Consider the following 27,432-nt stretch of genomic DNA (forward strand, 5'->3'; position numbering starts at 1 on the left):
ATTGTTATCCTTGTTCCCTGGCAGTAACTATAGTAACCAAGCTCCAGGCAGATTCACAGAGCTCTCTCCGACTCCCTTTACTGAGCCTTGGGTTCTCCCACTACAGCTCTAGTGCCACCCCAGAACATTAATCGCCAAGGAGATCATCCCAGCTCCCAGTGGACACATTAATATGTGTGTGTTTTGCAAGTGTGCGCCTGAAGTCCTCTGCCAGCCCTGGCCCGCTTATTGAAGGCAAAGCTGATGTGTGTGGTGGATGTTGATGGCCATCACCTGTTCTTTGTCCCTTACACATCGTGTCTAGAGATAGACTGCCTCTGAACATGGAGGTTCCATTTGGCTCCCATGAATAATAGCTGTCAGTAGATCTATCCTCCTTCACTTTGGGTGTTTCCAGATGGGCATTTGAAGGAGAATTGTTACGTCCTGTTTGTTTGTTTATTACACTTGTATACTGCCCAATAGCCGAAGCTCTCTGGGTGGTTCACAACAACTAAAACCATAAAATACAACATGATAAAACACAATATAAAATTATATTCGCTGTATTCACAGTCAACTCACATTTAACTGGGGTACATTTAATTTCCTTCTGACTTCACTGTTTAGAGATAAGGCTGTGCACGGACCCCCTGATCCACTTCAGATGCCGCTTTGGATCCTCTGAAGTGACCCCGATCCGCCTCAGACTGATTCAGACCCCGTCCACTTCAACTCAGATGCCAATCCAAAGCAAGATTCTGATACTGGATCGCCTGTTTTTGTTTTCTCATTGACTTGTATGGAAAACACAAATGGTCATAACTTTTTTAGTTGTTATGAGACAGGTATGATATTTGAGGAGCTCTCCACATCCCTGGAGAGGAGGCCACCTGCAAAATTTCAGACAGTTTGGCCCAGTGGTTTTTGCACTAAAGGTGTCCCCAACCAGTCATGTCCGACTCTAGGGTGCGGTGCTCATCCCCGTTTCTAGGCCGAAGAGGCAGCGCTGTCCGAAGACACTTCCGTGGCCTAGTGGCCGGCATGACTGAACACCGAGGTGCACGGAACGCTGTTACCTTTCCCGCCGAGGCGGTACCTATTTATCTACTTGCAATTTCTTGCTTTCGAACTGCTAGGTTGGCAGGAGCTGGGACTGAAGACGGGAGCTCACTCCGTCACGCAGCACTCGGGTCTCGAACTGCTGTCCTGCCGACCTTCCAGTCTGCAGTTCAGCGTCTTAACCACTAAGCCACCGCGGCCCCTGGTTTTTGCGCTAGGTGGAGCTAAAATCTGGTGTTTTCCACAGAAAGTCTCAAAGCAAAACATGACACCGGGGCCCCTTCCAGCCCCCTCGAGGGCACCCCACCCACCAAATTCCAGGCACTTTGGCCCACTGGCTTTGTGCGAGGCGCAGGTTGAATCTGATATCCCCAGAAACTCGGACCAAACTCAGAAGGGAAGCGTCCGTGTGGAAGCAGAGGCCACTGTCCCCGCTCTCTGCTGCAGGTTTCTTTGAAGTGCAAAGCAACCCTTATTCAGGAGAGTCCCGGCTCAGCCTCCCCATGGCTGAGCACACACACACCTGGCTGGCAGGCTGGAAGAGGGCTTTCTTTGTCTGCTTCTCTTCATTTCTAGCACACAGGGAAGGAGTATTCGGAATGACCTTGAACGAGCACGTTCAGTGCCCAGCGCAGGAGGGCCACTGATTGTGGAGTGCTGGAAGCCCCCGCCGGGCGGACCACGCTCCCCCCGTCTCCCCCATGGTGGCCTGCCGAAGGCTCTTGGGGTGGGAGGCAGGGAGCTTGCCGGGGTTCTGGGGGCACCGCCAGCCTTGCGCTTGCCCCTGCTGCCAGCCGCCGGGGTGCAGGGCCTCTTCCCCAACAGAGCCGACTGGTGCGCCGCCTCAAGGGCAGGCACAGGCCGCTGGTGCTGTGGTGGCCCGGCTGCTTCCCCCACTCAGAGGCGCCTTGCTGTGGCGGCGCACGGCAGTGCTGGGGTCCGCTCCCAATCCACAGTGGCCCCACGCGATGCTGCCCTGACGTTTCGGGGGGGGAGGCAGACGGCCTGCCTTGAGGCGGGGGCGCGCACGAGCGGGGAGCAATGGAGGAGGGGCCGGGTGCTGGAGCCTCTGCCTGCTGCTGCTCCTCCAGCACACCCCGGAGGGTCTCCCCTCCTCGCCCTCCACCACGCTGGGGACGTCAGGCACCTCCGACCAAACGTCCGTCCACGGCGGGGCCCCTTCCACCACAGCAGGAGATGCTGCTCCGCTTGGGCAAGAGTGCGGCTGCTGCAGCTGCCCACGCCAGCCTCCCACGACAGGGACCCCCGCGCACGGCAGCTGGCCTCCGCGCGCTGCTGCCCCACTCCACCGGGATGCACTGTCTGGACCAGGGCACAGGCAGCTGGCCTCACGGTGCTGCTGCGGACAGCAGCGCCTTGCCCACCTCTGCCCCGGCCAACCCCCCGGAGACGCCTCGTATTGCGCTGGATCGCTTTGCCACACGGTGGAGTGTGATTGGAATAAGAGGGTGATTAATGTAAATACGACGCGTCTCCTGCTTTTTCAACGCTGCCTTGAAATTTCGACGTATGGTGTTGGTGGGACAGCAGCCTAGCATGCACGCACATGAATATAATTTATTGTTTTATATTCCATGTTCTTTTATGGAAGGCAGGAAAACTTCAAGAAATATAGGGCGCGCAGGCGATAAGATAACAGCCAAATCAAACAATTAAAAAACCCCTTCTTTAATTTCTGTTTGGGGAGGATCAACACTGAGAAGACACAGGCAGTTCACTTCAGCGGGGGGGGGGGGCAAACGCTACAGACACAGGCTGCTATAATATGCCTTTCTTTAAGAATTTAGAAAGAAAGACAAAACTAAATGCTTGAAAATGACTTAAAGGGGGGGGGGGAGGAACATGCCCAGGAGTCAATGTTTGCTTTTAAAAATCGAAATAAGACTGGGTTTTTAAAAATCTTAAAGAGACAGAGTTGAGTTGGCGGACAAAAACAACAAGGAAATAAAATGGAGAAAGCAGACGTGAGGGTCGACCTTAAACAACAAACGCAGCCTTTTCCAGAGTCCAAAATCGAGATAAACAAACAAAGACAGGAATGGCGAGGGAGGGGAGAGCGCAGCAGCAACAAGGGAGGAAAAGCTATGTTAGTTTGAAAAAATATGGAAAGGGGAGATGAATCTAATCAAATACAAATAGCAAACGAGTCGGAGGTAGAAAGAAATAGGAGAAGGCAGCTGGAAGAGGTGCTGCAAAAGACACCGTCCCAATGGGGATGGATGATGAAGGGGTGAGGGAAGGGAACACTCCCAGTACAACCAAGCTGTTTCCTTTTAATTTAAATTCTGAGGAAAGCCTAATGGCGATCAAAATCAAATAAATTGAAGGAACAACTCCTAGGAATGCACGCGCACGCACACACATGCATGATCATCTACCCACACCAGCCCTCTCCCAAAGACACAACTAGCACAATAACCACCAAATTATTTAGGGTAGTTAAAAGAAAAAGGGATTGTGAGGAGCTCCAAAAGGATCTCTCGAAACTGGGAGAATGGGCATCTAAATGGCAAGTGCAGTTCAATGTAAGCAAGTGTAAAGTGATGCATGTTGGGGCAAAAAATCCCAACTTCAAGTATAGCCTGATGGGATCTGAGCTAGTGGTGACTGACCAAGAAAGAGATCTTGGAGTTGTGGTGGACAGCTCAATGAAGATGTCAACCCAGTATGCAGCCGCTGTAAAAAAGGCAAACTCCATGTAACGCATAATTAGAAAAGGGATTGAGAATAAAACTGCCAACATTATACTGCCCCTATACAAATCTATGGTGTGACCACACTTGAAATACTGTGTCCAGTTCTGGTCACCACACCTCAAAAAAGGATATTGTAGAGCTGGAAAAAGTGCAGAGGAGGGGAACTAAAATGATCAAGGGGCTGGAGCGTCTCCCCTATGGGAGAAGGTTACAACAGCTGGGATTGTTTAGCTTGGAAAAAAGGAGGGTGAGGGGAGACATGATAGAGGTGTACAAAATTCTGCATGGTGTGGAGAATGTGGATAGGGAGACATTTTTCTCCCTCTCTCAAAATACTAGAACCCACAGGGGTCATCCCATGAAGCTCATTGGTGGGAGAGTCAGGACAGATAAAAGGAAGGACTTCTTCACACAGCACATAGTTAAACTATGGAATTCGCTACCACAGGAAGCAGTGATGGCCGCCAGTTTGGATAGCTTTAAAAGGAGGTTAGACAAATTCCAGAAGGAGAAGGCTACCAATGGCTACTAGTCCTGATGGCTATATGCTACCTCCAGTATCAGAGGCAGTGTGTCTGTGTACACCATTTGCTGGGGAACATAGGTGGGAGGGCGCTGTTGTGCTCCTGTCCTGCTTGTGGGTTCCTGGTTGACAGCTGGCTGGCCACTGTGTGAATAGAATGCTGCACTAGATGGACCCTTGGTCTGATCCAGCAGGGCTCTTCTCATGTTCTTATGTTCATAATAACTGAACACAGCCTTTAATGAAGTATATATACCCCGTCCACCACTCTCACTGATTGGAGACTGCTGGCGTCGGTACTGGCTGAGAGTTCCTATTCGCCAAAGCACACTCCCTCCTCCTCCTGCACTCGCCTCCCCGCCTCCCACCCGCTCGCCTTCTCTGTCCCTCCTCCTCCTCCTCATGCCCCTCTGTGTGAGCATTCAGAAGTTGATACATTTTGGAGACAGCTTGACTGGACTGCTCAGGCATTAGGTAGAGCACTGAATATATAGCGTGGAGGAGGCACTTCATGGGGGGCACTTCACCCTGGGGCACCTCAGTACTGCTCTGACCTGCTTCATATCATGAGGATTTTGCTCCAAATAGGCCCTCTTCGCCTCATTATTCAGGCTTTGTAACAACGTGGTGCACAGCCCTGCTTCCTAAGGCAATAAACCAAACAATGGAGAATCAGAGCCTCGAGATCACACTTTAAAGCATTTAGGGAATTTGTGCTTTAAAGTGTGCCATTTCAATTGAGAGGGATCTCTGTAAGTTCTGATGTGGGCATTCAGAGGGCAAGCCTCATTGAGCACAATGGGAGTTACTTCTGAGGAGACACGAATGGGTTTGTGCAGGGACGGGAAACACACAGGAGACACCTCTTGACTGGGGTCATGGGGAAAGGCACCCCCCTGGGCAGGGCTAGCACACCCGAGGTCAATGCGGGGGTTGGGGCCCACAGCAACCATACCGGGGAGAACCCGACTTGAGGAAAAGACTCGGACTTCAGGCTGTCTCAGGAAATGTTTTTCACTGAAAAGCTCCAGGGCCGCTTCTGGATAGCCACAACGTCATCTATCCCTAACAACCTCCAAATGCAGCCAGCTCAGAGTAAATCGCTCATGGAGACACCCCCATAGTCTCATATATAATGTTCTACAAGGACTAGAGGCTTGTTTTAAAAAAAGAAAGTTGGTAATCAGGAGATTATGGCTTATCCAGGGGGGCAACTGGATGTCCATGCATGCTGCTGTTCCATATTTATGGACTGTTTTTTCTTCAACAAATTCCTTCCTTCCTTCCTTCCTTCCTTCCTTCCTTCCTTCCTTCCTTCCTTCATTACAATTCTGTACTGCCCAATAGCTGAAGCTCTTTGGGGAGTTTGCAAAATTTGCATGAGTATAACCCCAAATCACACTAGCATGGCTTGCCCTCCCTGATGATCTTGAGGGTCTGGGAGCTCAATCATCCACTCAGGCATTCTTTCTATGCAGCCTCTGTGGCAAGAGGCAGCTTTATCTGATACCAATGGAGCTGTTGCTACAAAACTGGACAGCCCAAGAGAATATGCATGTATTTGCTCCTAGAAAATGAAATACATGAAACTTATGGACACAAAAATTACCATCTGTTAATGAAAGAAGCAGAACCAGAGTCCAAGACCCCTAACATTTTTTTAAATTTCTTTTTCTTGTAACACACACTTCCATCCCAGTGGGACTCTGTTTTTAACCTCCAGTGAATAAAGGACAAAACACAGGCTATTCCAGTACAGTCAGAAAGCTAGAAAGATAAAGGAAACAGAGGCTACAGAAGGACAAGACTCTCCAGTGGTGGTGACCTGCAAGGTGTGTGCAATGTTTGTTTTCTTGCCTGAGATCAACATGGCCTACACCTGCAACAACTGCAAGTTGATCATGCTGCTGGAAGAAAAAGTAAGAGGACTGGATCAGCAAGTGTCGACCCCCCAGGGAATAAGAGAAGATGAAGAGTTCTTGGACAGAACGCTCTGCAGCAGCAAAGCAAAGTACAGAAGCTAGAAGAGCAACAGCAAGCTGAGGCAGAAGAGGAAAATGCTGAGGTGAGGAAAAATGAAGTAGGGAATACTCCTTGGAAAAGGGTGACAGGAGCAGAAGAACTAGAAGCCACACTACACTAATGGAAGCAGTGGAACTATGGAACCATTTCCAGGTACTTGGGGATGAGACTGGAGGACAGCCTGTAGAGGAAGAATTACAGGGGACCCTGCAGGAGAGCGAGCAAGAGGCTGAAGGTCAGTCAAGCAGAGGCGATGAAACCAAGACCTACAACTGCGACAAGAGAATAGTAGTCACTGTGGGAGACTCCTTGCTGTGTGGGATTGAAACCCAAGTATGTCACGAAGACCCATGGACTCACCAGGTATGCTGTCTCCCAGGAGGACAGATTAGAGATATGAGTTGCCTATGGTCATAAAGACCACTGACAGGGATCCCTTTCTTCTCATTCATGTGGGAACAAATGATACCACCAGGCGGAGCTACGAAGAAATCACGTCAGACTTTGAAGCTTTGGGAAGGAAACTGAAGAACTTTGGAGCCCAGATAGTTTTGTCATCTATCCTTCTGGAAGAGGGATACAAAGGGAAAGAGAAATATCCGGGTGAATCACTGGCTACAAAGGTGGTGCTGACGCAAGAGATTTGGATTCTGGGACCAGGGATAACATTGGATGGAAGCTCATGCACCACAACGGGGAGAACAGCTGTAATAGCACCCAATAATAGTCTTCAGACACATGTAGGAAGAAAGCCAGACTATGAAGCACATGGTCTTCGATGTCTATATACCAATGCCCAGAGTATGGGAAACAAACAGAACGAACATGAATTCTTAATACAGGAGGGAAATTATGACTTGATAGGTGTAACTGAGACTTGGTGGGATGACTCTCATGACTGGAATACAGCAATTACGGGATACAACTTGTTCAAAAAGAACAGGAGGAACAGAAAGGGAGGTGGAGTTGCACAAGATGTTAAAAATACATATCTCTGCACAGAAATACAGGAGGATGGGCTTGGTAGCCCCATCGAGAGCATCTGGGTTAAAATAAATGGAGCAAAGAACAAAAGGAACATGGTGATCGGAGTCTACTACTGGCGACCCAATCAAAGAGAAGATGTGGATGAAACTTTTGAAAAGCAAATTGCCAATGTTTCAAGGAAGCATGATGTAGTAATAATGGGAGACTTCAATGTCCCTCATATTTGTTGGGAGACAAATTCGGCAAAACATGGCCCCTCAAAGGAATTCCTGACTTAGAATCATATCATAGAATAATAGGGTTGGAAGGGGCCTCTAAGACCATTGGGCCCAACCCCAAGTCCAACTTGTGTTGCTGATAACTTCCTTCTACAGAAAGTGGAGGAAGGAACTAGAGGATCGGCTATCCTTGACTTGATCCTAACCAACAGGGATGACTTAGTGGATAAAGTTGCAGTTACGGGAACCTGGGGGAAAGTGACCATGTTATTTTTGAGTTCTTGGTTCTAAGGGAAGCAAAAGCCGAGTGTAGCCAAACGTGTACCCTGGATTTTAGGAAAGCCAATTCTAATAAACTCAGAACAATGATCAGTAAGGTCCCATGGCAAGTGACTCTAATGAGAAAAGGAGTCCAAGACGGGTGGGAGTTTTTAAAAAAGGAAATTCTCAAGGCACAATTACAAACAATTCCAACAAGAAGAAAAGGTGGAAGACAATAGAAGAAGCCAATGTGGCTTCACAAAAAGCTTAGAGATGACCTGAAAACAAAAACACAAAAAACACAAATAGGAAGTGGAAAGAAGGCCAAGTAACAAAGGAAGAGTACAGGCAGGTAGCACAGAATTGCAGGGATGGCATCAGGAAGGCTAAAGCTGAGAACGAGCTGGGGTTAGTAAGGGATGCTAAAAGCAACAAAAAGGCTTTCTTCAGCTATGTGCATAGTAAAAGACAGAGGAAAGAAATGGTCATTCAGCTATTAAATAAGGATGGCAAAATGATAATAGATGACAAAGAAAAGGCAGAAGTGCTCAATTCCTACTTTGGCTCAGTCTTCTCCCAAAAGAGGGTCTATGACCCCCCTGGCAAAGGTGAAGTATCCTTGGCTCATTAAGTATCCTTGGCTAATTATGGGCTGCAGAGGGAGACTGGGTGAGGGGATCAGGGCGGTGGTGAATGCCTCCCTTGAGGAGGGAGTGATGCCATCAGCCCTAAAGGAGGCAGTGATAAGACCGCTCTTAAAGAAGCCCTCCTTGGATCCTCAAGTTCTGAACAACTTTCGCCCAGTCTCAAATCTGCCATTTTTGGGCAAGGTGATTGAGCGGGTGGTGGCGATGCAGTTGAAGGCACACTCGGAAGAAACTGATTATCTAGACCCATTTCAGTCGGGCTTCAGGCTTGGGAATGGGACAGAAACGGCCTTGGTCGCCTTGGTAGATGATATGAGGAGGGGTCTGGATAGGGGTGAATGCTCCTTCCTTGTTCTCCTCGACCTCTCAGCGGCTTTTGATACCGTTGACCACGGTATGCTCCTGGACCGCCTGGAGGGGTTGGGCATTGGAGTCACCATATTGCGGTGGTTCCGGTCCTTCCTCTCCGGCAGGTACCAGAGGGTAGCACTGGGAGAGGAGGTTTTGGACCCGTGGCCACTCACTTGTGGGGTGCCACAGGGTTCCATCCTCTCCCCGATGCTATTTAATGTCTATGTGAAGCCGCTGGGGGCTATCATCAGGAGGTTTGGGGTGCAGTGTCATCAATATGCGGATGACACACAGCTCTACCTCTCATTCAAATCTTCACCAAGGTTGGCCGTAGAATTCCTGTCCAAATGTCTGGAGATGGTGAGTGGCTGGATGGGGAGGAATAAGCTGAAGCTGAACCCTGACAAGACTGAGGTACTTTTGGTGGGAGACAAGAGGAGGCTGCGGGATGTTGACCTGGTGTTGAATGGGGTACGGCTACCCTTGAAAGACCAGGTCCACAGCCTGGCGGTCATTTTGCACTCCCAGCTGTCCATGGAGGCTCAGGTGTCAGCTGTGAGCCAGACAGCGCTGTATCAACTCCATCTGATATGGCGGCTGCGCCCCTTCCTTCCCGACCATCTGCTCCCATCAGTAGTACATGCCCTGGTCTCCTCTCGTTTAGACTACTGTAATGTGCTCTACATGGGGTTACCCTTGAAGACGGTTCGGAAGCTGCAGCTGGTACAGAACGCGGCGGCTCGCCTGATTAAAGGCAGTCGCCGGCGAGATCACATCACTCCAGTGCTGAAGGAGTTGCACTGGTTACCAGTTGTTTTCCAGGCCAAATTCAAGGTGTTGGTTTTGACCTTTAAAACCCTATATGATTCCGGCCCAGCCTATCTTAAGGCGCGCCTCCAGCAGCACCAGACAGGCCGCTTAACAAGATCAGCCTCGGATGGCCTTCTCTCTGTCCCATCAGCCAGGACAGCTAGACTGGTGGGGACGAGGGAGAGGGCCTTTTCTGTGGTGGCCCCCACTTTGTGGAACTTCCTCCCTAGGGAACTCCGCCATGCCCCCTCTTTAATGAGCTTCCGTCGTGCATTAAAAACGTGGTTGTTCAGGCAGGCATTTGGGGTGGGTTAGAGTATTTCAGAAAATGTTTTTATTGTAGAATTTTATTGTTTTAAACTGTCTTATTGTATGCTGTACATCGCCCAGAGTGGCTGGGTGACCAGCCAGATGGGCGATTAATAAATTTAATAATAATAATAATAATAATAATAATAATAATAATAAAGTACAGGCTGAAGGGGCAGGATTGCTGCTTGAGATCGATAGGCATATGGTCAAGGAATGTCTAATTACTTTGAATGAATTCAAATCTCCAGAGCCAGATGAACTGCATCCTAGAGTAATAAAGGAACTGGCAGAAGAACTCTCAGAATCACTATCTTGTATATTTGAGAAACCATGGAGGATGGGCAAATGCCAGGTGACTAGAGGAGGGCTAATGTCCCTATCTTCAAAACAGGCAAAAAAGAGGAACCTGGGAACTACGGTCCAGACAGTCTGACATCAATCCCTGGGAAAATTCTGGAGCAGATTATAAAGCAATGAGTTTGTAAGCACCTTGAACACAATGCAGTGATTACTTGAAGCCAACATGGATTTGTCAAAAACAAATCCTGCCAGACCAATCTGATCTCAATTTTTGATCAGGTAACCTCCCTTGTGGACTGCGGGAATGTTATGGACATAATATACCTCGACTTCAGCAAAGCTTTCAACAAAGTGCCCCATGATATCCTCATGAGCAAAGTAGCTAAGAGTGGGCTAGATGAAACAATGATCAGGTGGATCCACAGTTGCTACAGAATCGGACTCAAAGAGTGCTTATCAATGGAGAGATAACAAGTGTAGTGTTAATCTGGTACTAAAAAGGGTTAACAAAGAGTCAAAATGGCTGATTTAATCTGAGGGAGGCCTACAAGAAGAGCCCCTAGAAGAGCCCAGACTCGTGACCAGTTTTATATTCCAGACTTTTGACCCCTGGGAGAGACCTTGAGGTTTGATTCTATGCTAATAGATATTATTTCACTAACTGAGACTCCAGCTAAGATTTTGCAGGCCTTTCTCTGAAGAAAGGGGGGGGGGGAATGCAGCTGTCTGTACAAGCGGCTTCACAGAGCTTGCTCAAGGCCACGATGTGCTGGCAGAGTGTGTAAGTGAGATGAACAGCAGAACTGAGCATGCTCAGATGCCTACTGAGAGGAGGAAAAGTACTGTTTTGGCATCTTGTGGTGTACACCTGCTGATAAGAGCATGTCCTTCCTCATTGGGCGGGGAAGTGTAGCCCTGAGCATGAGCGACAACTAGGAGGTGGTGTTTGGGCGGATATGACCAAAAATGGCCAAAGATGACTGGGAGTTCAAAGAAGATATACCAAAGAGAAATGCATCAGTCAAGATAACATGCCCAGATGGCAGACTTTGAGTTATATGAGGGGACATTTCAAAGTAGCCCATTTGTAATGGTGCCAGACACGTTCCCCAGACACATGAAATTATGGGAGACAGATGGGACACCTTGCTTCTGATTGGTGAGCAAATGCTCTAACCACATGCACCCCATTTTCTACTGGAGGCTGATTGTCTCACTGCTCCTTAGGCCCCACCTTTGACCAGAGCAAGGGTATAAAAGCCCAGGGAATGGGAGCTCCGGGGTGGTGCTTTTTGTTCCTGCAGCTGCTACTCCACTTCCCTCTTTCTGCCGTGCCACCAGACCCACGGATTTAGGTAACTATGGACCTCTTTAGAGTCTTAGACTTTGGAACTTAGGATGTTTTCTGAAAGTAGAACTTAGAATTATTTCTGAGTTTGGGACTTGGAGTGTTTCCTAAGCTTGAGACTTGGAGGTTAGATCTGAGGACAGGATTTGGAATCCCATCTTCAGAGGTGACAAATGGAATTATTCCCAAGTCTTGAGTTTCCCGTTCACTCTAACTTCTACTTCTATTCTTTATATGCCTAGAGGAACTTAGTACTGCTTTAGCTTTTTATATTCAAGTAAGAAGCAGGAGGTAACAGGAGGGTTAACACATAGGTTAGATTGTTTTCATTTAGCTTTGAACTGCAAGTAGTAAACAGGAGTAAGTTGGAAAGAGGAGTCATAACAATGTTAGAAGCTCAAGCCATTATCTTATTGGCCAAGTTCATAGTACCAACTTTGGCAATTGCAATTCTTTTGATTTATCTTCTATTTTTGTTGCATTCTCTTTTCCTGTAATTGTAGAAGAGTTTCTAATGCTCATATAAATACCATGCCGCTTTCTTTATTTTGTATTTTCCCTAAAATAAAGCCTTGACTAGATTTCAATCTACACTTTTGTCTGTAGTGATGTTTGTCCTTTGGGATTAGCTTGGTTACCCACTGGGGTGCTTCGGACCCATTTGGTGCAGGTTCTGAGGTAAACGGGACCGAATTTACATGGGGTACCGCAGGGCTCAGTCCTGGGCCCAGTGCTCTTTAACATTTTTATTAATGACTTGGAGGAGGAGGTGCAAGGAATGCTTATCCAATTTGCAGAGGACAGAAAATTGGGCAGGATAGTTAATACCTGGAAGACAGAAACAAAATTCAACGTGATCTTGAAAGGCTGGAGTGCTGGGCAGAAAACAATAGAATGAAATTTAATAGGAATAAATCCAAGTTCTGCACCTAGGAAAAAGAAACCAAATGCACAGTTACAAGATGGGCAATACTTGCCTCAACAATACTGCAAGCGAGAAGGATCTTGGAACTGCTGTCGATTACAAGCTGAATATGAGCCAACAATGTGATGTGGCTGCAAAAAAGGCACATGCTATTTTGGTCTGCATTAATAGAAGTATAGCTTCCAAATCACATGAAATACTAGTTCCCCTCTAATCAGCACTGCTTAGGCCTCATCTGGAGTACTGTGTCCAGTTCTGGGCACCACACTTGAAGAAGGATGCAGACAAGCTGGAGAGGGTTCAGAGGAGGGCAACGAAGATGATCAGGGGACTGGAAACAAAGCCCTATGAAGAGAGACTGAAAGAACTGAGCATGTTTAGCCTTGAGAAGAGAAGACTGAGGGGAGATATGATAGCGCTCTTCAAGTACTTGAAAGGTTGTCACAGAGAGGAAGGCCAGGATCACTTCTTGATCATCCCACAGTGCAGGACACGGAATCATGGGCTCAAGTTACAGGAAGCCAGATTCCGGCTGAACATCAGGAAAAACTTCCTGACTGTTAGAGCAATACTGCAATGAAACCAATTCCCTAGGGACGTGGTGGGCAAAAAAGCAACCACAGAAAAGCAAACAATGCACGTGAGAACAGCCTGCAAGAACAGGGAGGTCCTGGTTGTAACAGAATGCAGCTGGGACTTGCAGCAAGAACTAAGAGCAGGCTCAGGTAGCAGCAGCTTCTGGGGAGTACTGAGAAGACCCAACTCAACGAAGACTGCAGGATGGGAGAGCCCCTTTTTGGAGCCCCTGGCTTGCCCCATGCTCAGCACGAGAGGGCAGCCATAGGGCCTGCCCAGTGAACATGCATCCCGTGTCTGTCCCCATCAGCTGTGTGGTTCACTGGGGGCCCATAGTGGTTGGGAGCACCACAGAAACCTGGATACATCCCTTGTCTGGGGCTCTTGAAGAGAAGGAGTCCCATTCCATTGGCATTACATTCACACACACAGCCCCACCCTTGGCTTTGCCTCGTGGGTTCTCCCTTTTTCTCTACCTCTGCAGGGCCAGAGAGGTAAGGAGGTTTCTAGAGAAACTGATCTCTCCCACTCACATAGTTTATCACACATGCTCTAGTAACATCCTGCTTGGGAATTACGGGGCTTCCACAGCAGCTTCCAGAAATCGTCTGCCTCCTTCTTAATTATTTACCACTTTGGTAAATAAAGGCTGTTTATGAATTCCATCAATCTCAATATGAATGCAAGACATACAGTGAAGTTATTTAAAAGAAAATTGACAGAGTTGTTGTGGAAGCTTTTTGTGAAGTTTGTTAAGTTAAAGTGCTTGCCAGCAATTATACTTTCCTCTTCTTTTTAAAAAGAATGGTGTGGTTGAAGGGGAAAGGGAGGGTTTAATGAATGCTGAGTCAGTGAGTGAGTGTACAATCAGGTTTCTGGAGTACCATCTCCGTCCTGCATATCAGCCTCTGCCATCTGTGTTCCTGCACAGATTCTGCTGCCGTGTATGTGTCCCCCTTATGGTGCCTTGTATCCAAAGGTTCAATTTTGCCTGGGAAGGTGAGATCGCAGAGATGAAGCTCACCAGAACATATCAAGCTGTAAGTCTCCCACTGCCACTCTCTCTTGTCATGGACATGGGAGGAGTATGGGATTTCCTGAGACTATTAATGCCAACCCTTCCTCCAGTTCTAATGTAATTGAAAGCTAACTGTACAGCCCTTTGGCCACTGAAAGCCCTGAGACCTTAAGGGTCTTTCCCCAAAGCTTCTACACTAGGTGTAGGCAACATGGCACCTGCGGGCACCAGTGTGCCCTTGCACACCTTCCTTGGTGCCTTCCTTGGTGCCTACCCATCCCAGTTTGTCTGTTTTTTAATAACAAAGTTTCTTGCTGACAGCTGGGATCACTTCAAAGTAAACTGAAGGACTCTAGCTGTTCCCATTTTCTTTTTCCGCAAATGACTCTGGACTCAAAAGACATTCTTAGAAAATGAAGGTGGCAGATGGCTGTCCTAGGCACCACCATTTTGTGGTGGTGGTGCTTAGGACAGTTCCTCAAATTGCCAGATGTGCCCTGTACTACAACACACGCTCAGATGCCTCACTTGGGTTTTTCTAGGTACACCTGTAAATCACCCTTCTTAGCTCCTGCTTCTAGCACTTTAGACAGAGCAAAGGAAAGACAAGCATAAAATATTTCTCCCATTCCGAACTGTTCTCCTCCACCAGCTTTGCCTTTCTCACTGCCATTTCACCCTCTTCCCACCCAGTTTAGTACAGAGCTGCATGTAAACCATTCCTTTGCTGTCTCCTCTCTCCTGTTTCTTGGCCAGTCTTCAACAGATGCTATCTTATTATGTTTTGCCAGTCTGATGGGGAACAGACATAAGTGAAACCTCTTATGTTTCACCAGGAAGTTCAGGTCCTGAGCAAGAGCGCAGTCCCCCCATAACTCCCCAGGAGAGACGCTGGCTGAAGAAGCTGCTCAGCTGCCTCCACTCAGGTGCAGTTGCTGGCTCTCGGGAGGGGGGGTCTGACAGGGCTTTGAGCCATTACAGCGGGGGGGGGCTGGGTGGAGCCACGCGCGTCCAGCAGCCTTGGAAGGCCGCGCCAGGAGGTGGACTCCTTGCTAGAAACAACGCAGCAGCTCTAGCTCTGCTTCCGCAGCTTGTTTCCTGGAATCGCCGCTTCTGCCATCATCCCTGATTTATGACCCAGACTGTCTACAAGCTCATTTTATTGCCTGCTCCCTGGAACCCTTCAAACGCCTATTGCCTTTTGGATTCCTGAGCCTTGGTATGCTTCTCGACCACCTTTTTGTCCTGTGCTTGGCTTTTTGAACTCCAGCACTCCAACCCAGCCCATGGGGGCCTTTTGATCTGCTGCTACCTGGGAGGGGCATTGTCAGAGCAGGACAGTCTAATTATGAAGAGGGTCAACGGACTTTCCCTCCCTGGAGGTCTTCAAGAAGAGGCTGGACAGACACCTGTGGAAGATATTCTTGTTCTAGATGCCTTGCTTCAAGCAGGGCTGGAAATAGAGGACCTGCCTCCAGCTCTGGGACACTATGATTCTATGAAGACTATTAAAGCAGTACCAGTTTTCACACTAAATGCATTTCTGAAAACTTGGTCCCATAATGAGTTTTTTTTTTAAAGATGTTCTTACACTTCAATGGGAGGCATAACTGAGTTCCTGTATGGACCACAGCACAAAATTGACCCCCATGGGCAAACTTTGCACTTTGCTATCAGAAAGCACGACATGCAGCATCCCTACTTCGAATTGTCAGATCTCATGATGGCTGCTGTAGTCATCAATGTCCCAGATCTGGAAAAGATCAGTTGCATTTAAGTCCTGCTGAAATCAGTGGGCTGCATTAGTCAGTTCAATCATGGTCATTTAAGAGTCCCCAGGGACCATCACACCAGTGGGAATTGCTGCATCTTGATTGCAGAGAGGATCAGGATAGTGTAGCCATGAGTGGCAGCACCTGACAACGACATCATCAGAAGGCACCGGGCACTTATAGGGATGTACGAAAGTCACTTACCATTTCAATGGGGTGATTCGCGATTGGGGGGAGGCGCTCCGCACCTCCCCTCGAAATCCTAACCCGGCCGGCTCTGCTCCGCGGCAACTCTGCGGAGCCACTGGCTGGGCGCATTTGCAGGCACCGTATGGAGCCTGCGGACACAAATGGCGGTGGCTATGGCGGCCGCCATTTGCATTCCTGTTTTTTGGCCATGATAGGCTACATAAATATTTACATAGCCTATCATGGCAAAAAAACAAAAAAAAACAAACCAGGGGTGCAAATGGCATAGTGGCCGCCATTTGCGTTCTTGGTTTTTTTGCCGTGATAGGCTACGTAAATATTTACGTAGCCTATCACGGCCTCCGCAGGGACACAAATGGCATCCCTGCATTAGCCGGGATAGGCTACTTAAGTATTTACGTAGCCTATCACAGCAAAAATAGGGAAGCGAATGGCGGCCGCAGATGTGGCCGCCATTCCCAAAGCAGCACGAACAGCACCAGGTAAGTGTCCTGTTTCGCGTGCCTTTCGTGGGGTGGGGGGGCTTCGTTCCGCCACGGATTTCGGGGGAGGTCCATGGCGGAATTCTCTGACATCCCTAGGCACCTACCAGCTCACCTGCAGCCCAACAGAACCTGCAGCTGTGGCCAATCAAGGCAATGACACTGAGGGATGTGAATCAGGGCTGACCCTCCCATGAGGCACGGCGAGGTCCCTACTTCCTGCAGTGGATCAGGAGGGGTGGTGAATTGTGCTCCCTCCCCGCAGGGAGACCTCCTCCCATCAACTGCCACCGCCACCCACTGCCACCACCCAGGCTAGCCTCCCACTGCTCTGAAAGCAGCTGACACAATTCTGGTCACCGCACTTAAAAAGGGATATTGTAGAGTTGGGGAAAGTGCAGAAAGGGCACCTAAAAGTATTAAGGATTTGCAGCAGCTCCCCAGTGAGGGAAGGTTGCAACTTCTGGGACTGTTTAGCTTAGAAAAGAGGTGAGTCAGGGGAGACATGACAGAGGTGTACAAAATTATGCCTGATGTAGAGAAAGTGGAGAGAGAGACATTTTTCTCCCTCTCTCATAATACTAGAACCCAGTGGGGTCCTCCCATGAAACTGATTGGTGGGAGATTCAGGGCAGGTAAAAGGAAGCCCTTCTTCACACAGCGCAGAGTTAAACTATGGAATTTACCACCACAAGATATAGTGATGGCCACCAGTTTGGAAGGCTTGTGATTGGACATATTCATGGGAAAAAACACTTTCAATGGCTACTGCTCCTGATGGCTATATGCTACCTCCAGTATCAGAGGCAGTGAGCCTATGTGTAGCAGTTGCTGGGGAACATGGGCAGGAGGGTGCTGTTGCACTCGTGTCCTGCTTGTGGGTTTCCTGTGGGCAGCTGATTTGCCAATGTGTGAACAGAATGCTGGACTAGATGGACCCTGGGTGTCTGATCCAGCGGGGCTCTTCTTATGTTCTTTAGTTCTCTGGAGCAGATGCCCACCTGATGCCATGCTCTGAGGACGCCTCAGTGTCGTGTCCCCACTGGAAGACTCCTCCTTGGGGGAAGAGCTGGAGGACCAGGAACCACCCACCACCAGCAATGCCCAGGATCTGCCAATAGACCAGGAGGAGCCCAGGCCCCCACGGGTGACTACCGTGGGGGTATGAGTATCACCTGTGGAGGACAAGGACTCTGCCTCAGAGGTGGAAGCAGAGAAACTCCCAAGCTCTCCGGAGAGGTGCCACCTGAAAAGACCAGAACTCAGAAGGAGTGCTAGACTGAGCCATAGGCATCCTTGTGTGAAAAGGTCTACTTGCACGTAGGGGGTTTCTCACCAGGAGAACCTTTTCAGCTACAGTCGCTCACAGCTGAGGCATGGCTCTGACAGCCTCTGCATAAAAGCAGCGGTGTATGACTCAGAGAGCTGCTGGAAAAAATGTCAGCCAGACCTCACTGAATCCAGCTTCCTTTGCCTTGACTCCTGACTTGACTGATTCCTGGTGCGAGTTCTGGGCTGAACTCTGACCCTCCTTTTGTCTGCTCCTCGTCTGTTGGGCTGCCTCGCAACTTGTTTGCCTGTGACCTGGGCTGTTGAGGCCTTTTCCTGGTCCCTGTTTGTGCTTGGAACTCTTGGACCCTTGAAGCTACAACTGCTAGGCTCAGACTCTGGAAATATGACACAGAGCAACAAGGTGGATTGACTGGAGGGAGAGGAAAGTACACGAGGAAGGAAACCTGGTCGAGAGGAAGAAGAAGGACAGGCTGTGAGAGGTAGAAGATGAGAAAGAGGGACTGGGAAGGCCTCAGGCAGAAGCAAGAGGAGTATGGAGAGACCCCGAAAGAGAAACAGAGCAGGAACAGTAGAAAAGAAGCTGAGTAGGAACAGAACTCAGGGTAATAGGGACATGGGGCAAGGAGAGATCAGAAAGGAGTAAACACGACAAGGAGCCTCAAGGGGAAGAAGACGAATGAATTCCTCTCCCAGAAGGTTTACCTTGCAAGCAGACTAGCAAAACCTCTCTACCCAGAAGCCTTTGCTCAGGCACATGCAAGGATGAGGATGACAGAAGAGCTTCTTTGTGTCCTTAAAAGGCTTTCTAGAGTCTAGCCTTTATTAGGGATGGAAGTTTTGCTGTGCCCCTCCTAATGAAGGTGATATCAATGACCCTGTAACAGTGTGATTCAAATGTGACTTGCACTACGATCATGTGCATACTTACTTGGGAGAAAAACACACTGAACTCAGTAGGACTTATTTCTGAGTGCAAACACATACTGGATTGTGCTACAATTTTCTGTGGACTTGGAACCCAAAAGTTCAGCAACCATTATGAGGAAAACGAAATCATCCCTCACCTGGTCTCTAGTGGGTTATGAATGGTTACATTCTTGCCAGTGTTTGATGGAGTATACAAAAGGAAGAGAATGTACATATCAACTGCCTTGTTCTGCCTGTTTGCCGCACTCCTCTATACTGTGCAAAATGTTATTTTTTGCATCTCTTCTGCTGAGGTGGGAGAAACATGCAAGTTCCCTGTGGGGAAAGGGGTGGAGGGTTCAATTCTATCCCCAGCCTTCAAAGAAACAAAGCAGGATACAGGATCATTTTCTTTCATCTCACAATTCCAGTTCATGTATCCTACAATCCCAACACTTTCTTTTCTTCTTCCAGGAAGGATATAAAAAATGCAAATGCTGAACATGAATTTCCTGCAGTTTAGACCCTAGCTGTATACAAAACCATTTCCACACAGAGGCTTTCATTCACATCTAATATGGTGTAAACTCATCTCAATAGCCCTACTGAATTCACGTTGGGAATTCAAGCTGTTGAGCTCTGTTATTCTCTCAGTGCCCCGATTTGCATGATCACGGCTCAGGAAATAAGCCATGGTGGGTATTTCCCCTGTGTGCTGGTGGATTAGCATAATTACCCTCAGCAGCACGGCTCGGGCTCGCCGTGTCACGTGAACTCAGCCAGGGTGCCTTGTTGCCATGGTTAACAAGGCCCCCCAGAACCCTACAACAACTCATGGGTGGGTTCTGAGTGGCTTGTTAACCACAGCAACAAGCCGTTCTGGCTGGGTTCACCGGACACGACGAGCTGCACTGCCGCTTTGCTAATCCTCCGGCATGCAACCGGCACACACAACCAGCACATGCGGGATGTGTGCCAAGCCACTGCGGTTTAGTAACCACCCTGCAATCATGCGAACCAGTCTCTGTGTGTGTGTCTCGCTCGCTTGCACAGGCACAGGCGCCCCTTGAGCCTACCAAAGGAGCTTGAAATGTGCCGTATTTGTTCAGTGTCTCTGTGTTGTAGTCTTTGTGTGAGATGATCATTCTGATCTATTTTTCATAAGAGAACTAGGTTTCCTCAGACTTTGATGTTTCACATACAGAGGCACCATTATAGCTGCCTGACATTGAGATTCATGGTTGTAGCTAATCTCGAACACTTTGAAAGCTCCAAAATTCATTAGTGTTATTACTGATGTCACTGCAATGTATTTAGGGGTATGAGTGTGAGGCCAGTGCTAATGAGAAGAGAATTCAGGTGGCTCAAACCAAGTTTCCTAGTGGTCTTGAAAGACTCCCTGGAATCATGACCCTGAATCACACACAGGATACAACAGCAGGATACAACAGCAGGGAACACCTTTTGCCCCAGGAAGAGAAACGGTCTCCTTGCCCTGAATCCCTTCAGCCAACAGAGCAATTGTTGAACCTAGAGTGTGGCTGGCAGTTTCACAATGTGTTCCCAGGGAGGTGTGCCTCTGAATATGTGCAGAGTGTTGCTGGGGCAGCTAGACAGCCATAGTAGTTTGAGCAGAGGAGAAAATTGACCAGTTGTAGCAAGGGGACACTGAAAACCAAGTTGTTTCCAGTGGGGGAGGGGAGGGTGTCACCACACCTTTAGCTCTACTATGATTGATAGATGATATCCAGGTGTGGCCATCAATATCACAGTCACCAATAGTGCCATCTAATGCACAGACAACTTGTTGTATGTTTGTGTCCCTGCCCACCCCCACCCCTTCCGTTTTCCCGTCCTTCCTTCCTTCCTTCCTTCCTTGCTTCCCTCCCTTCACTCACATTTCCTCCACTGAAGCAGAAACAGAAAAGCTAGGGGTGGCTGGATGGGCACCTGGAAAGGCATGCCTCTGAATATGTGCAGAGTGGAGAGGGGCACCCAGAGGGCCATTTTAGCATGCCCAAATTCTGAGGAAAACCCACTGTGATGTTACGCAACTATATACTGTATATATGGGCTGCGTTTCCACCAGCATTTTACTCCAACCTGGCTGCACGGTGAGGTCTCTGTGTCTCCATGACGTCATGGCCATTCAGCCCCAGCCCTGCATTTTAACACGGAAAAACTGCTTCTTCTGAGACTGGTTATAGTCCGACTTTTCCAGCTTACTCCGGCTCCATTACTGACCTGTTTCCACAACCACACTGGGTTTGGTATCATGGTCCTAACCCTGGGTGTGTAGACGGCCTCTGTGAGTGTGTCGCTCTGCCCTCAGTGACCCAACCCTTCCCCTCCCTGTTTTCCGGAAGTTTCATCTCCGTTTTGGAGCAGGATGCTGAGGGACCAACTTTTAAAACATCACTGAATATAAGCGCTAGAACACGAGTGCGTAGAAGCCTGCTATCGCGGGCAAGCAAGTACTCCCACTATAGCCTGAAAATCAGGTTTATCTCAGGTCGCTTCCCCAGAACTACATGTGGGGACGATCCATGGCTAATATTCCTTTGTGTCGTCTGGACCAGGGAAACGATGCCGCAAGCATCATAGTCTAGTTTTCATATTACACGCTAAGTCGCTACCTCATTATCAGAGTATTGCGCAGGTCCTCGATCAGTATGCACATCCTCAATGACAGTATCTTCCTATGACACTGCCACTCTATCACTCAATTGTGAAATAGCACTAACTTGCATTTGCACTATTTCACAACAGCACTATTGCGCAACAGTGTATTTTCCAGAACAAGCCCCCTTGACCTCAACAGGAGTCAGCTGGCACACCTAGATGTTATCGCACGATAGCACAAATGCGTTTTAGTGCTACTTCATGATTGAGTGATAGAGTGGTAGCAACATACTCACGGGGAGGGTATGCATATTGATGGAAGACTTGTGAAATAGTGTGATAATGAGGTAGTGACTTAGCGTGTGCCTGCTAATGTGGTAGCCTGCTATTCAGAGTGAAAGAAAAAAATGGGCGGAATCAGGCATACATCTGGGAAGTCTACTCAGACGTAATTCCTGTTGTGGTCCATGAGTAGGGATGTACGAAAGTGCCCTTACCTGGCTCCGCTGGGTTCTGCTGGGGGGGGGGAGGCGCTCCGTCCCTCCCCCCGGAATCCTGGCCGGCCAGCTCTGCTCCGCGGGGATTCTGCAGGGCCGCCGGCCAGCTCCGCCAGTGGCCGGACATCCGGCTGCTGGCTAGCAGGGACGCAAATGGCGGCGGCCATAGCCGCCGCCATTTGCGTCCCTGTATCCAGCTGTGATAGGCTGCATAAAGGCTTATGTAGCCTATCACGTCTGGCTTAAAAAAAACACAAAAAAACGCGCGTATGCAAATGGTGGCGGCTACGGCCGCCGCCATTTGCGTACCTTATTCTTGGCCGTCTTAGTCTACGTAATTTTTTTTTTTTTTAAGTCAGACGTGATAGGCTATGTAAAGATTTACATAGCCTACCACATCGTTTGTTTTTTTTTAAACCTAGCCATGATAGGCTACGTAAATCTTTACGTAGCCTATCACGTCTTTTTTTTTTTACAACACTGGAAATGGCGGCGGCGGCCGGTTGGAAGACCAGCCACCGCCGCCGAAGCTGCTGCCGGAGCCACTGCCGGAGCCGCTGCCGCCCGGAAGATCCGCCACAGGTAAGTCTCATCCCAGGGGGGATCCGCGGGGGGGTGGGGGGGTGGCAGGCCGTTCCGCCACGGAGTTCGGGGGGCTGAATGCACTGGCATTCAGCCTCACCGAGATCCGTGGCAGAATTCTCTGACATCCCTATCCATGAGGCTTGTTCCCGAGGTTGCTATTAAGGGGAGTAGAGCCTGGAGGGGGGAGCCTCTCTGATTGGTTCAGCAGCCCCTGCCAGTCTGATGACCTTCACTTCCAATCCCCCTACCCCACCTGGAAGTATGTTTCTGTCAGCGAAGGGGAGAGGGAGGGGGGACTCAGCAAGAGGAGGAGGCGGGACCACGGATGAGGTCGTCAGACCCAACCCAGACTCCGCCCAGACTCCGCCCAGCCCTCAAGAAAATAATTCGATGAGAGCTCGGCGGAAACTGCGCAGAGCCCCAGGCTGCAGCGGGGATAAGCCGGGTCTGTTAGGGCTGTGGAAACAGGACAAGGAGCAGATGCGACTGGGGAAACATCGCAACGGAGTTGCTAGCCAGGTGAAGCCGATCGCATGGAAACACGCCCATGGAGCTTGTAAGTATAGTAAGGGGTCCTGCTATAAGTCTGTGGTTACCTGTTCCTGTTAGGTATCTATCTGTTTTATGGTGGTTTTGCATTTGTGACGATTGGCTGAGTGAGTGAGAGGGGAGGTGACGTATGCGTGCCATAAAAGCTGGGTGAGTCGGACAGGGTGTAGGACAGAGAATTGATGCGTTAAGATTTTAGAACAGAGAGAGAGAGAGAGAGGTCTGTGGTGATTGTGAAGTGTTTGATTTGAGAATGTGATCTGGTGTATTGTCTGTGAGAGAACATGCATTAAGAGTTGCTTATTTACTGTTCAACAACTTATTTGCTGTAATTAATGCAGTTTATTTGTTTAACCAAATCCTACACATTCTGTTCTTGGCTACATAAGGGGAAGGTAATAAAGGAAACAACACAGGTGGCATTATAACGACGTGTGTCCTCGCAGATGGAGGACTGAGTGTGGCTTGGACCTGAGCCTTGAAGGTCCTGGTGGCAGTGTGATGGGGGGGTGGAGGGGTGGGATGTTTCCTGCCTGGGGTGAGAACGGCCTCAAAGTAGGGGCATTCTCCCTGGGAAGCAGCAGGTAGTGGCAGTAGTGAGACACGAAAGTGTGTCGACTCTGAAGTAAGAGAAAAGAGCTGTTGAAGCTGAAGTACAAGAAAAACTGTGAGGAAAAATGGCAGCATTTATGAGCATGAAGAAAGAGGCACTTGTGGAGAAGTGTAAAGCATTAAACTTTTCTTATGAGGGGAAAAGTGTGGAAGAATTGAGAGTGAGTGATGTTGCTACATCAGGTGAAAGCCTCCAGTGAAGTGGGGGTAGAGAAAAACCCTGAGGTAAAGACCACAGACCTGACATATTTAGAAATTCTGAGGGAACAGAATAGGATTAAAGTCATGGAAATGGAGCTGGAGGGAAAAGGAGGGACAAAGGAGAATTGCAAGCCTGCGATAGTACAATTCTGTGTGGAGATTTTTTTGTTTACAAAGGGAGCCAAAAAGCAACCTGCTGACTTCTTCAGGAGTAAGCCTCATTGAAAAAATGTGATTTGCTGTGGTTATCCATGCCAGCTTGTTGTTCCTTGAGGCAAAGAAATTAAAAAGGAGAAAGGAGAGAACCAGCAACGGTCAGTGCAGGGAGAAGCTGAAGGTTAACTCTTTCCATTCCTCTGCTCCCCCTAAGAGCGGAGATTTAAAGCAACATGCTTGCACCTCGCCCCTTTCCCTGCTCCTGTGCTCAGTGAAATGCCGTGGAAGACGCCCCCCCAACCACCACCACCACCACCATGGAGCCAGTGGCACCGAGGAGCTCCACCAGCAGGGAGGGGGCAGAGGGCAGGCAGCTCCTTACGGCACCCCTTCAGTGCTCCCTTTGCTTGCTTTCTCACCTCTGCTCCTTACATCTGAATATGTTTACAAAGCAGCCGTTACAACTTTCCCTTCCCCTAACAGGGCTCTTCCACCCCTTCTCTCTCCCCGTTGCCATTATGGAAAAGGGCACCCACCCCTTGTCTCTGCTCCTTACATGCGAGAAGACATATTTACAAAGCCCCAGTGGTTCGTTCCTGCACACGTCTGGACAAGTGCCTATGAGTGCAGCTTTCCTTCCTACCCTCTGATCTTTTCATCTGTAAACCTGGGACAGTGGCTTCCCACCTCTCTGCTCCTTACATCTGAGTAGACATGTTTGGCCAACAACTCTTTCTCAGCAATGTGCTGATTAACGGCTTGCTACCTGCCCTGATCTTCCTTGCTGCAAATGGATGCAGCGGGAAAAGAAACAAAAGAAAAGGGGCAGCCCACCTACAGTGGCACAACATCACCCCCCCAAAAAAACCACATGTAGTAAGCCACATTTAACTCAGGGATACAGAGCACACTCCACTGGAACCGTGCGGAAGCTGGGTTAAAGGGAAAATGCAGCACGAAATACCTTTGTGAAAAATGCAGGTTTTCAGCTGGAAAGGAGGAGTTTGCTGCAGAGTGGCAATGATGTCATGTGTCTTGGACAACTGTGAATCACAGTAGCAGCAGGGTAAATCTCCTGTGTACATGAGCCCCTGGAACAAAATGGATTCTTGAGCCAAGATGCTGGCAAAAATGCCAAGCACAGCTACACATACACAGAGAGCCTGTGTGTCTGAACTCCCCTGTGCGAACTCCTCAATGCCTTACGTGGTGCTGCTTCTCCTGCGGTGGCAAGGCTGCCCTCTCCTCAGCCTCCGCCAGTGGCACCACTGCCTTGCCAGGCCAAGTGATGCTCCTCCCAAGCAGGCTCACAGTGGGAATGTTTGAAATCACTGGGGGACTTGGGAGGCAGAAGAGAGGTGATGGTGTGGAAGATCACCAAGGGCGTCTCCTCTCTCTCTGCTACTCCAAAAGTACTGGTGGAAAACACCTACCCTCATTTTTCTTCTATATTTATAGCCAGAAGTAGAAATCAGAGAGGCCAGAGTGCTGGAAGGACAACCACCCCCTCCCCCAACCCAGGGAAATCGCCGCCATGCCTCCTGCCCTGCCGGCAACAGCCAGGCTGGACACCGCATGCTCGGAAGCCTCCAAGGCTACCATCCAATAAGGGGGCCACCCACTGGACGCATCCTCACTCCCTTGAGATTCCTGCTAGCAGCAATAGACCAAGAGAAGTCAGAGGGAGGGAGTTCTGATTTCCAAGGTAAGGGGCGGGGGGGGGGGGGCTCAGGTAATGGCAGCTCAGGATCTGGAGGCCTGTTTGTAATGGGGAAACCATAAGTTTCAGTGGCACAGGGTTGGCCGTGCAAGGAACCAAGTGGGCAGATTCAGCATGACATCTGCAGGAAGAGAGAAAGAAAGCCGAGTCTGGGGTGACCCAAATTTGTGACCTCAGAAAGCAGCCAGCACAGTTCTTTCTGGGGGGTGGGGGGTAGGCTCCTGAAGTTGCAGCAGTGTCTGTGGCCTCAAAGGGGAGGGGGAACGGGACTCCAGACAAGTTTATTCCCCCAGGGATCATAGGATTGCTCTCCCCATTGCCTGTCCAAGGGCGGTGATCTAATGAATCCTTTATTTCTATATTTTATTTTAATTTTAAAGATACTGTATACGGAGATAAGATCCAGATTTATGTCCATGGTCCATGGTCACTTAAGGGACCTCCCACACAAGGTCATGTTTACATCCAACCAAATACAATACCACAACAGCACTCACAACTAATATTGCTCTCTCCCCCTCACCTAGGAGACAACTCTCCAAGCCAGAAATGGTGGTCTATGCGGCAAGGAGACTTTTTCAGCATACGTAATACATGAAAACCATGTTGTTGCAAAGGTCTAATCTTTCTCAATTTTCCTTAGTTTATGTGTCAGTTTTTCTGACAGCACAATCCTCTAGGCCTGTAGATATTTTCCAACATGCTGCTACTTCCAGACATGCTGCCACTAACGTCTTTATTAAATCTTTGCAATCAATGCTTATTTCCATCCTTAAAAATTGACAGTAAAGTATCCTGCACAATGCTTGATGTGTTGTTTGAATATTTGAGTAATAATTTGAAGCAACAACTTCCTCTACCAGTGGGCATGATTACCACATGTGAAGCAGAGTGCCCATGTGTCTGCATCCTCTCCAGCATGTAGGGGATATATTTTTAATTAGATGTAAGTTAGTTGGAGAGAGATGACACCTATGCATCAATTTCCATGAGGCTTCTTTAACATGTGTGGGTGTGTTCTTATACAGGCGGAGGAGTTAATGAGATCTGTTCCCATTGGTCATCTGTGAAGGACATTTTAAGTCTATTTAAGGGAGGGGCCATGGCTCAGTGGTAGAACCCCTGCTTTGCATGCGAAATGTTCCAGGTTCAATCCCCGGCATCTCCAGGAAAGGCTAGAAAAACTCCTGTCTGAAATCTTGGGGCCTGTCTTCACAGGTAATTTGCTGTGGATTGGGACTGATTGGAGGTCCTTGCAGTAAATGATGTCGTGTCCAGTCCACGGCCACTCCGGAGTTTACCTGTGGGGAAGTTGTATCTTTGCAGAGTACTTTTATTCTGTTATTTTTCTTTAATTCAGCTCCCCTGTGGGTCAGCTGCTGTGTGCCTATCCCTCTGCTTTAAATTTGGTATGATCAGGGTGTTCCTAGGGGTGTGTTTTTCAGTAAACAAGGTAACTGAAGTAACCTGCCTTCCTTTCCAACACATCAAAGCCCTACAGAACACATCAAAGCCCTATGAGCTTCAGAATCACCCTGCACTTCTTTTTGCCTTTGGGAATAATTAGCCTCAGTGAATATGCACTTCTCTGATGTTTGTGTTCCTTTGCTTCCCAAAAGTGTTGTGTTAAATTGCTTCCCCAATGTTGTGTAAAGTCACTTCTCTGATGCATAAGAGCTTTATCGGAGGGGAGATCTGGCAAGGTCTCAGGACATAAGAGCCTGTCATTGTGAGCAGGCAGAAAGTGCCCAGAGAAGGAGAAAGGGTGCAT

This window comes from Heloderma suspectum, chromosome 12 (assembly GCF_057233095.1).
Source record: "Heloderma suspectum isolate Gila_16-S chromosome 12, 16-S_ref, whole genome shotgun sequence".
NCBI classification, from domain to species: Eukaryota; Metazoa; Chordata; class Lepidosauria; order Squamata; family Helodermatidae; genus Heloderma; species Heloderma suspectum.